Source organism: Trichosurus vulpecula, chromosome 9, assembly GCF_011100635.1.
Source record: "Trichosurus vulpecula isolate mTriVul1 chromosome 9, mTriVul1.pri, whole genome shotgun sequence".
Lineage (NCBI taxonomy): Eukaryota > Metazoa > Chordata > Mammalia > Diprotodontia > Phalangeridae > Trichosurus > Trichosurus vulpecula.
This window is the reverse complement of record NC_050581.1, coordinates 116,142,478-116,157,099: the sequence shown is the minus strand read 5'-3', so window position 1 is coordinate 116,157,099 and position 14,622 is coordinate 116,142,478. Positions and strand designations below refer to the sequence as shown.

The 14,622-nt window shown below is 39.4% G+C and overlaps 1 protein-coding gene across 8 annotated transcripts in view; it reads right to left on the bottom strand.

Moving 5' to 3' along the window:
• Positions 1-3,000, bottom strand: part of LOC118830858 (7-alpha-hydroxycholest-4-en-3-one 12-alpha-hydroxylase-like) — a 35,366-nt gene extending 32,366 nt beyond the window's left edge. For 5 of the 8 annotated variants that reach the window (XR_005009112.1, XM_036737884.1, XM_036737882.1 and 2 more), the window contains exon 1: positions 2,874-2,973. The gene's annotated coding sequence lies outside the window, so the exon portion shown is untranslated. The other 3 variants (XM_036737878.1, XM_036737877.1, XM_036737879.1) reach the window with 3 other exon arrangements.
• Between the last annotated feature and the right edge of the window lie 11,622 nt (positions 3,001-14,622).

Here is a 14,622-nt window from a genome sequence, read left to right as displayed (position 1 = left end):
CTCAAGACTTTATTTCTCTTTCCAAATCTTCTAAACCCATTACTCACACTATACAAACCACAAGCCACTCTTCTTTTTTTAGCATTATTAATTGTAACAAAACTTTAGACAAGCATGATATTAATCAAATAACAAAATAACATTCTCACAAGCCCTTGACCTAATTGTCTCCACACCATTACCAAGAATTAAAGGACCCTAGCTCATACAGGAACACACACAGGAACACTAGTCCCAGTCCCATATTAACCTAGGAGTTTCCATAATCAATTATTTGAGTAAATTTGTTACTGTACTTACAAAACCTTCCAATCATAGGAATTTGCCCCAAGAGATTAGACTTATCAGTTATCAGTCCTGTTAGGTCTTTGAATAGCAAATTCCAATAATGAGTTGAACATATGACTATAGTCTCACATTGCTTAAGGAACATCTCCAAAGCGAGTCCTAACTAGCCCTCATGCATTTCTACCCTTGTTCATAAGACCTTACTCAGTTGGTGCAAAAGTCCTTAAGTAACTCAAATTCCAGAGTATTATCAAGAAACTAAATTCCTAGTTATCACAGAATCCCTAAATATCATGAAGTTCCTTAGTCAAAAGCTGTTGTAATAAAATCTCACATTGGTAACAGTAAGAGACTGATTACAGGAAAAAATACTACTGCTCTTAGAATCCTTTTAAATAAAGGGAACATCTTAAGATGAGTCTTAAGTAGTTTGCATAAATTTCTGCACATGTTCTAGTTCTAGATAAAAATATTATTAGATTTCCCAGTAAGATAACACAAAAGAGCTCATATCTTATATTGACTACTTGCTTGATCATAGAAACTTACTATAGAAGGAAAAAGAGCAGGGACATGTAACATACCAAATATGACAGGATAAAACATCCTTAGTTTTGTTTAAATTCAGATAGAGTCACTAATCATGCAGTATCTGTTTCTCCTCAGCCAGACTCAGGAATAGTCAGGTGGGAAACATTCCTTTCCAAAGGAACACAATGGGGAAACTGAGCCAGGAGGATCCTATCCTAGATTGAGGCTAAGTTTGTCCCCTTGGCTTTTTTTCCCAAATGCAGACCTCCACCTGTTAACAATACAGGACCACATTCCCTCTGAATAGCTTATCTTGTGGCATTTCTCTCAGATACTGATTTAATGCAGATGACTATACCCAAATTCAAACTCAAAACAAATTAGTTATGGTCCCAAGAGCCTTTCACCTTAAACAGCAAGTCTCACTAGTCACAGCTTAGAGCCAGATACAGTTGCTTTTACTTTCATGTAGTTGCAATAAGCAATAAAGGTTTACTAGGACACACATATATAAGAGATTCCATTAGACATCTTTCCCTTCTTAAATTTAAACTTGTCCTGGTGTAAAAACCAATTGTTAGAATCCTTTCTATCTATTGTCCATAAACGTGCAACTTCTCAGCAAGCTAGGTTCATTGTTTAGGACCTACATAAATCAAACAAGTTCCTTTCCTGGGGTTGATGGCCTTGCCCATACAAATAGTTTCCAGGGGCCTTGGCAATTTCACAAAATAAGGAGAATTAACATGGTCCCCAGTAAGGGGTTAATACTGGTACCCTTTGCCTGCTGACTCCCATGCATTCAGGAAAACTGTTCTGAATGGGCAAAACCAATTCGATAAGGGTTTACACAATCCCCTTCTTTCCACATACAGTAATCAATTAACCATTTTTGGTCTTAGCATTAAAACAATAATCAACAAAATAACCAAACTGCTCTTAACTGTAACAAAAACAACAAATTTCAATGACATCAAATACATTTCTAGATCATTAAAAAAATAATAATTATTTATAAAAGGGGCTGTCTTACGCTAAGTATAGACACTGACTGGCAGGCTTCTCTACCTTTGGCCTCTTCCTCCACTTCCTACTTTCTTCTACCAGAATGGCACTAACTGCCACTGCCTGTACACATTCTGGCCAGCCTCGTGTGACACTGAGTCTAATACTTTGGGAGGGAACACCACTGGCTTACATCATCCCCCCCCATTCCTTTTTTATTTTCATCCTTTTGCCAGGTGGGGAAAATAAATCTCTCTCTAATCTGATCTGGGATGAGAGGAGTTAATAGAAAAACCTTGGATCTGTTTGCTGTCCTTTGCTGTTTCTCTGAGCACACTTATTCAAGGTCAATCCAAAGACACAACAAACCAAGGAATGAAACTTAAATAAAATTTAAAAATTCACAGTAGGTTTGGACATAATTGTCATCAATATCAAATTGCTGCAACAGATTAGCTTACAAATAGAAATTTAGTAGGTCTTCTAAAAATCATGCAAAGGATTTTACAAAATTTTCTTCATAAAAATATTTCCCTTTCTCAGAAACAGCTTACAAGATATCCTGATATTATTAATTCCTAAGTACTAAACAATTGTTAAATTTGATCACCAAACATTTTCCACATAATTGAAGAGAAAAAAGAGAACTAAACAGACTTTTGTAAATACTTGATTTAAGCAATAACCCCAATAGCTTAGTTAACAATCTCACAAATTTCCTAAATGACAGTAAAACAATTTTAACTGAAAATCCCTTCAAATAAAGACAAAATTTGGTAATTTATGATTTCTTAAATTACAATGCTTCAAAATATTATAATACGTGGTCAAATAGAATGACTTAAAAGTTTCCTAACTCATTCACTATTGTTTTTACAGTACAATTCTTAACCTTACAACATTTAGACTATAAGAGAAATTGCTTTTCTGACAACACAGATGATACAGTTGTTTACCAAGTTATGCAACAAAGGAAAATTTTAGAAATACAACAATACCATATACAATTATCATCTATTTAAACTTTAAAACCAAAACCAATTAATTACCAATATGGGTTGGATGTATTTCCAGATTCATCTCATCACCATTGACATAAATTTCGCATCTAAGAAAATCCACATAAAGATAACAAATATGAGGCAATTATACTCAACTGAAAACAGTCTACATTCAGATAGCATTTGTTTTATGCCAAGCATTGTGCCAAAGACCTTTACAATCATGTGATCTTTGCAATATCCCTGGGAATGAGTTCCACCACCATCCCCTTACTGAACAGTAAACTAAAGTAAATAGAACTTTCTTGGGGCTATATAGTTAATAGATTTCTTAATGTCAAATAACAATATGTACTTTTAGAATTATACAAATGTACATTTCTTCAATATTTCAGTTCCCCATTCACATTCATATTTTTCTTGGGAAAGTTTTACAAACAGTTTGGAATCACCTATTATAATTAGGTCAGTTTAAAATGTGCTGGGCCAGTATTCTAACTACTTTTGTACCTTTAATAAATAAAATAGCAAAACCATTTTAAAAGTTGTTGAGTGAATCTTTAACTCATCCAACAAAAATTATAAAATTTTATTTTTGTTAATGTGTTGTAACATACATAATACATTAGCTACAAAAGCACCTGTATATAATTTATAAGGAAACATCTATGGGTACTGCATACACAAAAATTTTTTATTGATAGGGATGTGTGATCACAAAAGTTTGGAGACCACTAGCATTGCTGATGAACCCTAAAAGGCTCTACAAACTTTAACTTGGCACTGAGGCAGCACATTAACAAGATCAATCAGAACAAAGATCTAAGGGCATGACTGTTTTCAAAATAAATTCCCAAACAATGTCAACAAACTTTAAGCTGACTCATTTTGTAAGGCTCCTCCCATGAAGCAAAGGTTTATTGAACTGAATCAAGTGGAAAGCATTTGCTCCATGTGTCACTTGAACCCCACCATGGCATTGTGCTATTTTACAGATGAGGAAACTAGGACCAAGAAAAAGAAGATGACTTGCTCCTCTCTTCATGTAGTTTCATCTTTGTAGGCACCGTCTACTTTGAGGTTGGGGAGTAGCAGGAAACAGTACTCTCGTAAGAGTTTTTAGGGAGCAAATGTACTCCAGTTCGTCAGTACAATAATGAATGTTTGGCAAAATCCTAGAAAATCTTGAGATCATCCAATCCAGCCACCTTAGATGAGCAGACTGAGGCCTAGAGAGGAAGTAACTTACACAGGGTCACATAGACAGGAAGTAGCCAAACCATTTCCACCACTGTCCTCTGATTGAGATCCTCCTTTCCATTGGAGCCCTCTACTAGAGTTCCATAGCAGGAAGACCCCTCTGAGGGCATCCAGTCCATACCTGAGTAGGAATCTTTCCACAACATACCCTAACAATCAACCACCTTAAACAAGTGTCCTGTGAAAAGATGAACATCAATATAACCTCTGATTTCTACTAAATTGATTTTTCAATGTCATGGATTTTATGATATATTGATTTTTATAATGGAGTTAGTGTCTACATGAACTCACCTGCCTCAGGAATGTAGTTTTCTCTCGGAGTTAGTTCAAAGACATGTTTGAAAAGGAATTTTGTTTTCACTCAGACCCTGAGTTAACTCCTGGGAAATCTTGTCTGTAAGTCCCAAGTGACTTGACTTGGTGCCACACCGCAAAAGTTATGTCGTCTGTACTTGACTGTCTTGCAATCAGGGGAGGCTTGTTCTTCCCAAGGGGACAACAACCTGGTGGTTCTGGTTTTCTAACAAAGATTATAAGAGGCAAATGAGTCCCATAAAACAATGAACATTCCTCAATTGTCAGAGAAGGGTGTGACTGGCCACACATGAATGCCAACCCACTTTTCCTAGTACAGCCAATTGCAAGGTTCCAAAACTAACCCAGTTTCCCTCTCCTTTTCTACGTGTCAATAAAAAGGGTCTTAAATTATCTTTCCTCAATCTATTTTCCAGGTCACTTGTTTTTTCCCCTGAGATATTTCACATTTTCTTCTATTTGTTTCATTCTTTTGACTATGTTTTCTTTTTTCTTTTTTTTTTTGTGGGGTGGGTATTACAAATTTATTTTATGCTCAGCATGGCATGCCCACACCAGAGAAGGTGCTGTGCTCTATGAGCAAAGAACTGAAGTAGCACAAAAGAAATGTAAGATGTACAAATTTAGAACATTCACCCAAATGTTCTCATCAATTATTTATGCCTGACCTGTGGTAGAATATTCCTAGCTTGTATTAGTCTCATCAGCCTCAGTCCTACACATTGTAACTTAACTTTAGCATAGTGATGTCTTTTGGTCCTCTTGAAGAACGAAGGACAACAACCAACCAACCAATTTTCAATTCACAGAACAAAACAAGCATTTCTATAATACAGTACAATAACAAAGTTGATTGCACATGAAACTACAAATCTACCATGTACAACCTGCTATTCCCTCCAAATATACAACAAAATTATCATGTAAATTTATTGGTTTTTTTCCTTTTTGTTCTTCCCTCTCTCCCTCTTTCCTGCCCTAGAGATGGATACCTTTAGACAAAATAGGTATGTATATATATATAATTATTATATATATTATATAATTAATATAATTACATAATATATAATTATTCCATACTATTTAACAGTTCTCTCTCTGAATACAAATAGCATCTTTCTTCACATATCTTTTATTTTTAATTTGTCTATTTATAATAGTGAAAATTACTTAGTCGCTCAGAGTCTTTCCTAAAACAATATTGCTGTTACTGTACACAATATTCTCTTGGTTCTGCTCACTTTGCTCTCCATCATTTCCGGCAAGTCTTTCCATGCCTTTCTAAGGTCTTTGAGCGCATCATTTCTTGTAGCACAATACTATTCCATCAGAATTGTACACCACAACTTGTTCAGCCATTCCCCTAACTGATGGGGATCCCTGTAGTTTCCATTTCTCTGCCACCACAGAGAGCTGCTATAAACATCCCATTCACATTCCAAGTTATAATTATTATTTGTGAATTTCCCTCCATCTTATTTTTACTATTTTCTTTCTCAGCCTCTTTTCATCTTGTTCCTGTTACCTTATCTTCTCCCTGCTCTTCACCCACTCCTCCAAGAGTCCCACCCCCACCCTCTCAAATCCCAATCCTCGCCCCCCTCTAACAGTCCTTCCTCCATCCTGTCTCCCTCAGAAGACTTCTCAGGGGTGCGGAGCCTGCGGCCTCGAGGCCACATGTGACTTTCTAGGTCCCCAGACCCCTGCACTTGAAGACCTAGAGGGTCACATGTGGCCTCGAGGCTGCAGGTTCCCCACCCCTGCTCTCCACCCTTCCAGACTAACACGTTGTTTCCATTTCAAACCAGAAGGCAGTAGTCCCAATGCCACCAGCTCTCCACCCCATCTGCTTGCTCTGCACTAGTTCTCCCTTTCACGCCCCATTTTAATACTATAATTGCTCCCTTTCACCTTTCCTTACCCAATTTTTTTTCAGAATCACCCCCATCATACAAAACGTTCTTGCTCCCTGCGGTACCGCACTCACATCACCTGTGCACCCTCCTTCCCGCCCCCAGACCGGGATCACTTCCGGTCAGCACCACCGGGGCCGGGCTTCCAGAAACAGGGGTGGTGGATGGGGTGGAGGTGCAACGGTCTGTCGATCTTCCCCCCACTCAGCGTCTGCTGTTTCTTAGAATGCTGAAAATTTGTGAGGTGAAAGTTCCCGAGGCCTAGTCGGCTTCTTCACAGAGGTGCCCCAGGGCCTGTTTGTAGATTAGGTGTAGGCCGCCTGGAGGTGTCTACACTTCCCTCAGACCAAACCTTAGCCCCTGGAGGTCCTGTCCATGCTGAGGTCCTCTCAGCTTGCTTTAGAAGGGCAACAGCTTTGCCCCCTTCTCTCTCTCTCTCTCTCTCTCTCTCTCTCTCATACACGCGCACACACACACACACACACACACACACACACCTTTTTTCTGCTCTTCGTTCATTTTGTGGCCATTTTCCTTCTGTTTGTGCAGGAAACCTGGAATGCCTGGAACTTTCTGTCCTACTCCACCATCTTCCCAGCATGCCCCGTTTTGTTTCTGGACATCTCCTAGAGTCGTTAACATTGTCTTGCCCAATTCTAATTTTAAAAAAAAAATTATTTTTCTTCAGTGAGCTTTTGTACCTTTATTTCATCTAGCCAATTCTGCTTTTTGAGGAGTTCTTTTCTTCAGAGAATTTTTGTGCCTCCTTTTCCAGTTGGCCAATTCTGTTTCTCAAGATGTTATTTTCTTCAGTATTTTTGGTGCTTCTTCTACCGAGCAATTAATTCTTGTTTCGTAATTTTCTGTCATTATTCTCATTTCTTTTCCTCGGCGCCTCTTATATCTTTCTTGAACTCTTCCCAGAATTCTTGTTGGGCTTGGGAATGCTTTGGCTATAGTGTATTCATGTTGTCGCCTCCTTCTGAGCTTGCCTCAGTTTTCCTTGCCATAGCAGAACCTTTCTATGGCCAAGTTCTTTTTTTGTTCTTGGCTCATTTTTCTTGACCTTGAACTTTATGTGAAAGTTGGGCTCTGCTCCTGTGGGGGTGGGAAAGGACTACGCCAAGCCTGGTACTTTTCCATGCTCCTGTTTTCAGAGCTAGTTCTGGGGCTCTGTAAAGTTTTTGGTGCTTCCAAGGTTGTGTGATCCAACCTCACCGCTCTTCTGGTCCGCACCCTGGTCTGTACCCAGAAAGAGCCCCTGCTCCCTGGCACCCCAGCAGCTGCAAGCACCAGAGCTCCTCTCTGCCTTGGACCTCTGCAACACAAACATGCCTTTCTGCCCTGGAAGTGCTTCCCCACAATGTCTCTGGGCTGAAGCTGCTGCCTCCAAAGCCCACTGCTGGTTGGGACCAGACTCCACCCCAGTGTCCTGGACCTCTCCTTCCTAAGTTTCCTTATGCTGGAAAAATGTCTCACCGTGACCTCTTATTGACTTCACTGCTGTAAAGTTTGATTTGAGGTAATATTTTAAAGTTGTTTAGAGGGGAATGTTGGAAGAGTTCAGTGACATCTTGGTTCCTTCTACTTAATCAATGTTTCTTTAATTCATTTGCCTACCAAGCTGCCTCACATCTTAGTTGTCATTGTAAAAGAAATCCACAGTTAATACCTTATCAAGTGTTGACTAACATCTAGCTGAGAAGAAGGATCGGGTTCATAAATCTAGAACTGGGAGGAACTTTAAAGGTCACTCTAATCCATCCCAAGTCCCCCCAAAAAAGTGTTCAATGCACATTTTACAGACAAACAAACTGGGGCCCATAGAGTTTAAATTTAACCGAGGTCACACAGAGAGCAAGGTGGGAGTCAGACTCCAGCTCATGTTATTCCAAAGTCCAGAATTCTTTCCACTGTATTGTTATGGGAGTACAAGGAGAAGATGCAAAAAAAATAGTTGGGAGGTAGAGAGATGCCAACTCCCCCCAGGGGCCTACCCACACCTAAGCTGGGCCAGCCTGTGACAGAAAGGAGGCGTACAGCAAAGAGTATTGAGCATCTCAATCTTGTCACTCTCCCCAAAGGTCCTTAGGATTTCCCTTTCAGTTCCACTATGGACCTGTCTTCCAATAACACCTCCTCATCCTTTCACAGACTCCTGAGATTCAGTGTTAGAAGGGAACTAAGAGATCATCAAGTCAAACCTCATTTTACAGAGAGATAAACTGAGGCCCAGAGAAGTTGTGGTGAACCAGAATATTGGTGGAACTGGGGAGATGCCAATTAACCTCAACACTCCCCCAGTACCACCTAAGACTCTTGTGAGCAAGGAATCTAAAATGCAGACCTGGGACAGTTAGAAGTATGTAGTTTTGAGGACTTTGGAGGGAAGGAGTTACCTTTGTTAACTGTCTTTAACCTTGAGTGGTGGGTGGAAGCTCTCCTCTTTACAAACTTCATTTTAATCTCATGGGGACATGCTTTTACCTGGGGATATTTGACAATAAGTTCATTAAATGTATCATTTGTCTAAACCCCTGAGTAAGGAAGGATCCACTGAACGCTTAAGTTCTGAGTGATCCCTGACACCAGATTAGGAGAGGTCATAGAGCTAGAAAATGGAAAAGCAGTTACTCAAATCCAGTTTCTCTAGCTCCAGATCCATTGCTTATTCCATTACCCTCTCTACCTCTTCCATCAAACTCCCTCTGCTGTAAGCTGAGTCTGCTGAGAAAGAGGCTGAAAAAAAGGATAATTTTGATCACATTAAATTAAAAAGTTTTTGCACAAAGTCAATACAACCAAGAGTAGAAGAGAAGCAGAAAGCTGGGAGACAATTTTTACAGCCAGTGTCTCTGATAAAGGCCTCATTTGCAAAATACATAGAGAACTGAGTCAAACATGTAAGAATACACATTATTCCCCAATTGATAAATGGTCAAAGGATATGAACAGGCAATTTTCAGATGAAGCAATTAGAGATATCTATAGTCACATGAAAAAATGCTCTAAAACACTATTGATTAGAGAAATACAAATTAAAACAACTGTGAGGTACTATATCACACCTATCATATTGGTCATCATGACAAAATAGAAAAATGAAAAATGTTGGAGGAGGTGGGAAAATTGAACCACTAATGCATTGTTGGTGGAATTGTGAATTAATCCAGTCATTCTGGAGAGCAGTTTGGAACTATGTCCAAAGGGCTATTAAACTGTACATACTCTTTGATCCAGCAATACCACTACTAAGTTTGTATCCCCAAAAGATCATAAAAAAGGGAAAAGGAGGGGCAGCTAGGTGGTGCAGTGAGTAGAGCACCAGCCCTGGAGTCGGGAGGACCTGAGTTCAAATCCAGCCTCAGACACTTGACACATGTACTAGCTCTGTGACCTTGGGCAAGTCACTTAAACCCAATTGCCCTGCCAAAAGCAAAAAAGAAAAAAAAAGAAAAGGAAAGGAAAAGGAGCCACATGTATAAAAATCTGTATAGCAGCTCTTTTTGTGGTGGCAAAGAATTGGAAATTGAGAGGATGCCCATCAATTGAGGAATGGCTGAACAAGTTGTGGCATATGAATGTAATGGAATATTATTGTGCTATAAGAAATAATGAACAAGTGAATTTCAGAAAAACCTGGAAAGACTTACATGAACTGATGCTGAGTGAAGTGAGCGGAACTAGGAGAACATTGTACAAAGTGCCAGCAATATTGTGTGAGGGACCAACTTTGATAGACTTAGCTCTTCTCAGCAGTGCAATGATCTCAGACAATTCCAAAAGACTCATGATGGAAAATGCTATCTACATCCAGAGAAAGAACTATGGAGTCTGAATGCAGATTGAAGTGTACTATTATCTCTCTCTTTTTTTCTGTCTCATGGTTTTCTCTTTTGTTCTGATTCTCCTTTCACAACATGACCAATGTGGGAATATGTTTAATATGATTGTACATGTATAACCAGTATCAGATTGCTTGCTGTCTTGGGGTGGGGGGAGGGCAGAGAGGGGGAAAATTTAGAACTCAAAATCTTATAAAAGTGAATGTTGAAAACTAAAAATAAATAAGTTTAATAAAGTAAACAAATGAAATTATTTTTTAAAAAAGGCCGAAAATTTAGTGTCTGATGAGGTGGCAATCAATTTCTTTTCTTCTTCCTTGCCTTGGGGATTTGTATTATGATCAGGACAATGCCTTCAACCTCCAACCCCCAAGAGAGATGTTTTGGTCTCACGGGAAAAATGTTAATGGTAGAATTTCTAGCACTGTGGCAGGTGAAGAAGAGAGCTATGTTTGGATAGGAGGCTTTCTATACCATCATGTAGGTGACCACCAGTCTCCTCTGTAAGTCTAGTAGTAGGAGTCAGGGTTTATTTTTTGTTCGTTCTCCAGGACTTAAATCTCTTTCTTTCAAAGTGCTTCTATAGTTGAACTGTCTCCAGGATGCCTAAGATAGTGCTGCTCATGAGAATGACCAGATAATCCACAGTCCATGGTTCTTTTTAAGTTGTAGAAAGAACCAACTTTACCAGTAGAAGAGGAAAAAAATTTTCCACCACTCCCTGAACACTAGCTATCCAACAAGAGCATCATCCTCTACCTAGGTATTGTTTACTCCCATTTTACAGATGAAAAAAGTGAGGCTCAGAATGGTATTGCAGTTAGTTAAGACAACATGAGAGTGAGAGAGGAGAGGCTAGCTGCTCAGACTGGGCCTCCTGGAGGGACTGCACAGATTGACAGCAGGTTCGGAAACTTGATTTTATCCAGTCATGCAGAGGCTCTAGAGGACTGAGTCCCACTAACAAAACACACAAAAAATGGACTAAGAAACCAAGTTGTAAATTTAATCAGGTAATACCAAGATATAATAGAACCTCCAAGATGACAAGCATACTCATAGCAATAGGTCCACATATTCTCAAGCCAAGAAGAAAGTTCTTACACATAATACCAGAATATCAGAGCTGGAAGGGAACTTAAAATATTGGAGTTAGAATGGTAGAGACATTATACACCATCTCATTCCAAAGACCTCATTTGTCCCAGGAGGAAACTGAGGCTCAGAGAGAGACTGTGACCAGCTAAAGGTCCCACAGCAATTAAGCAGGAGAGTAGGACTGAACCCAGGATGTGGGCTTGTAAGGCTAGGGCTCTTTTCACCACACTACACTGCCTCCCACCCGCAGACTGTGCTGACTCCTACCAAATCGTCCAAAAGTTTCCAGCTGAGCATTGGACTATGACAAAGATCATCGAATTACAAATCTCACAATAAGAAAGAAAAGTGCTTTGAACTCAGTAGGTGCCAAAAAGATGCTTATTGAATTGAAAAGAACTGTATTGGTCTCATAAGAAATCAAATATAACCCATACGTGATCAAGGACTGCCCTCCAGAAGTTGAATGGTCTTAATGGATAATGTGAGCTATGTTGATATCTCTGTTCAGCCAAACAGCAGCCAAGCCAGCCAAAAAAAAATCTGTGGTCGTCAAGCAGGGCACCTTCTGTGCCATTAGTGCTAGGGAAATACTGACCAAACCTTATTCTTTAATACAACTTGGGAGGCACCGTCAAGGAGATAGCAGCCAATGGTGGGATATGAAACATATATATGAATCTAAAGATGGGTCAAATTTTAATAGCTAGCAACATGGAGGAGAGTATTGTGAGCAGAGTATCATGGAGTTTAGAGCTGAAAGGGATTAGAGATCACCTAGTCAGACTCATTTTATGGAAGAGGAAGCTGAGCCTTACAGAGGTGAAATGACTTCAAACATCCAGCTACAAAAAGCAAAGCTGAAATTTGAACCCTAGTCTTTTGATTCCAAGTCCAATGCTCTTCATGCTACCCCATGCACAAGCAAAACTCTGCCTGCATATGCAACAAGTCAGAGCATTTTTGAGAAACTGTGAATGGTCCATTTTAAAGGAAAAAGATAGTATGTATAAGGGGATCTATAGGAGAAGAAAATGGTTAAAAAACGGTGGGACCTGGCTCTTTGGGAGTTTGACTGCTGGGTTATGGAGCTTTGACCTCATCCTATAGGAAAAGCAGGATATCCATGAGCTAGGGAGTGATGGTGTCACAGAATTACTTTAGGGAGATGAATCTGGAAGCCTACATCAATGGGTTAGGTGGGATAGGCTGGGCAAGAGAGTATTGCAACAGTCCAGATGAGAAGTGACGCCCCACACATCCAGGGCTATGAGAGTGGGTATGGAAAGAATTGGACAGATGTGAGAGAAATTGAGGAGGAAGAACTTAATTACTGCCTGGCTATGGTGACAAGAGAGGAGGATAGTGTCAAAAATGACTCCGACACTTAGAGTCTGGGTGCCTGGGAGGATGGTAGTTGAGGCACAAGTTGGGAAAGGACTCAGCTTTGGGGAAATAAAGATGATTTTAGTCTAGGATGTGTATAGTTAGGACATCCTGGACTGGAAGTTAACCAACAGCTTTATCTGGAATGTAGACTTGTAGACTTAGAAGAATTTGAATAGAGGATCTAACTGTAGTCTGGGAGCGAAAGAGGTAACCAAGGGAGAGAGTGAAGAGAAAGAATAGAAGAAAATCAAATATAGAACCTTGGGAGCTCAGCGGTGGGAGAAAAAGAATGAGCCTGCAGGGGAGACAGAGAAAGAGCAGTCAGACAGGAGAGGGTCACAGAATCCAAAATGTCCAACAAATGCCTGTTCACTCCTAGAATCTCAGCCTGGAAGAGACCTCGCAGGCCATCTAATCTGACTTGTACTTGAGCAGGAATCCCCTGTACAACATCCCTGAAAAGGAGTTGTCCAGTCTTTGAATGTGAAAGATCATTGGCACTGCCCCACCACCCTACCCCCATTGTGCCCAATACCATGGGACAGCCCTAAATGTTTGGAGGTTTTTTCCACTATTATTCAGGTGAAACCAATCTCTCTGCAACTTATGCCCATTAGCAGAAGAGTAATTAGTCAGTTTCAGAAAAACCTGTAACTAGGAAACAGTCTTTACAGCAAGTGTCGATAAAGGCCTCACTTACCAAATACATTGAGAACAAATTTATAAGAATACAAGTCATTTCCCAATTGCCAAATGGTCAAAAGATATGAACAGGCAGTTTTGAGATAAAGAAATCAAGGCTATATATAGGCATATGAAGAAGGGCTCTAAATTACTTTCAATTAGAGAAATGCAAATTAAAGCCACTCTGAGGTAGCGCCTCACACCTATCATATTGGCTAACATGACAAAAGGGGAAAAGAAAAAATGTTGGAGAGTATGTGGGAAAATTGGGATGCACTGTTGTGAATTGGGATCTACTGTTGGGTGGAGTTGTGAACTGATCCAACCATTCTAGAGAGTTATGGAACTATCCCCAAAAGGCAACCAAGCTGTGTATACCTTTTGATCTGGCAATAACACTGCTAAGTCCTTATCCCAAAGAGATCATAAAAAAAGAAAAAATGACTTACATGTACAAAAATATAGTAGCCCTTTTTGGCAAAATTTTGGAAACTGAGGGGATGCCCATCAACTAGGGAATGGCTGAACAAGCTGTGGTATATCAATGTAGTGAAGCATTATTGTGCAATAAAAAATAATGAACAGGCAGATTTCAGAAAAATCTGGAAAGACTTGTACGAACCAATGCAAAGTAAAATGAGTAGAACCAGGAAAACATTGTAGATAGTATCAGCAACATTGTGTGATGATCAACTATGAATGACTCAGCACTTCTCACTAACACAATGATCCAAGACAAATACAAAAGACTCGTGAAGGAAAATGCTATCCACATGCAGTTAACAAACTGATGGATTCTGAATGCAGATTGCAGCATACTTTTGTCACTTTATTCTTAAGTTTTTTCATGGTTTTTTCTTTTGATCTGTATCTTCTTTCACAACTGTGACTAATATGGAAATATGTTCTACATGATAGCACATATATAATCTATATCAAATTGTCTACCATTTTAGGAATAGGGAAGGAGAGAAGAGGAAGGGGGGAGAAAAATTTGAACTCAAAATCTTGTAAAAATGAATGGTAAAAATTTTCTTGACTTGTAATTGGGAAAAAATAAAATACTATTTTAAAAAAGAAAATGATGAAGAAATTCAGAAGCTGCTAAATGGAAAATGAGAACTCCACAAGGGTTACCATCTGGATAGCTCATGCATCTCTAAGAAGAGCAGCATTTAACACCATCAAAAGTAAAGTACAAGCAAAGCTTAGAGAGATGCAAGATTCTTGGCTAAGTAAGAAAGCAGATGAAATTCAGTTTCATACTGATAGTAATAACCCAAAGTGTTT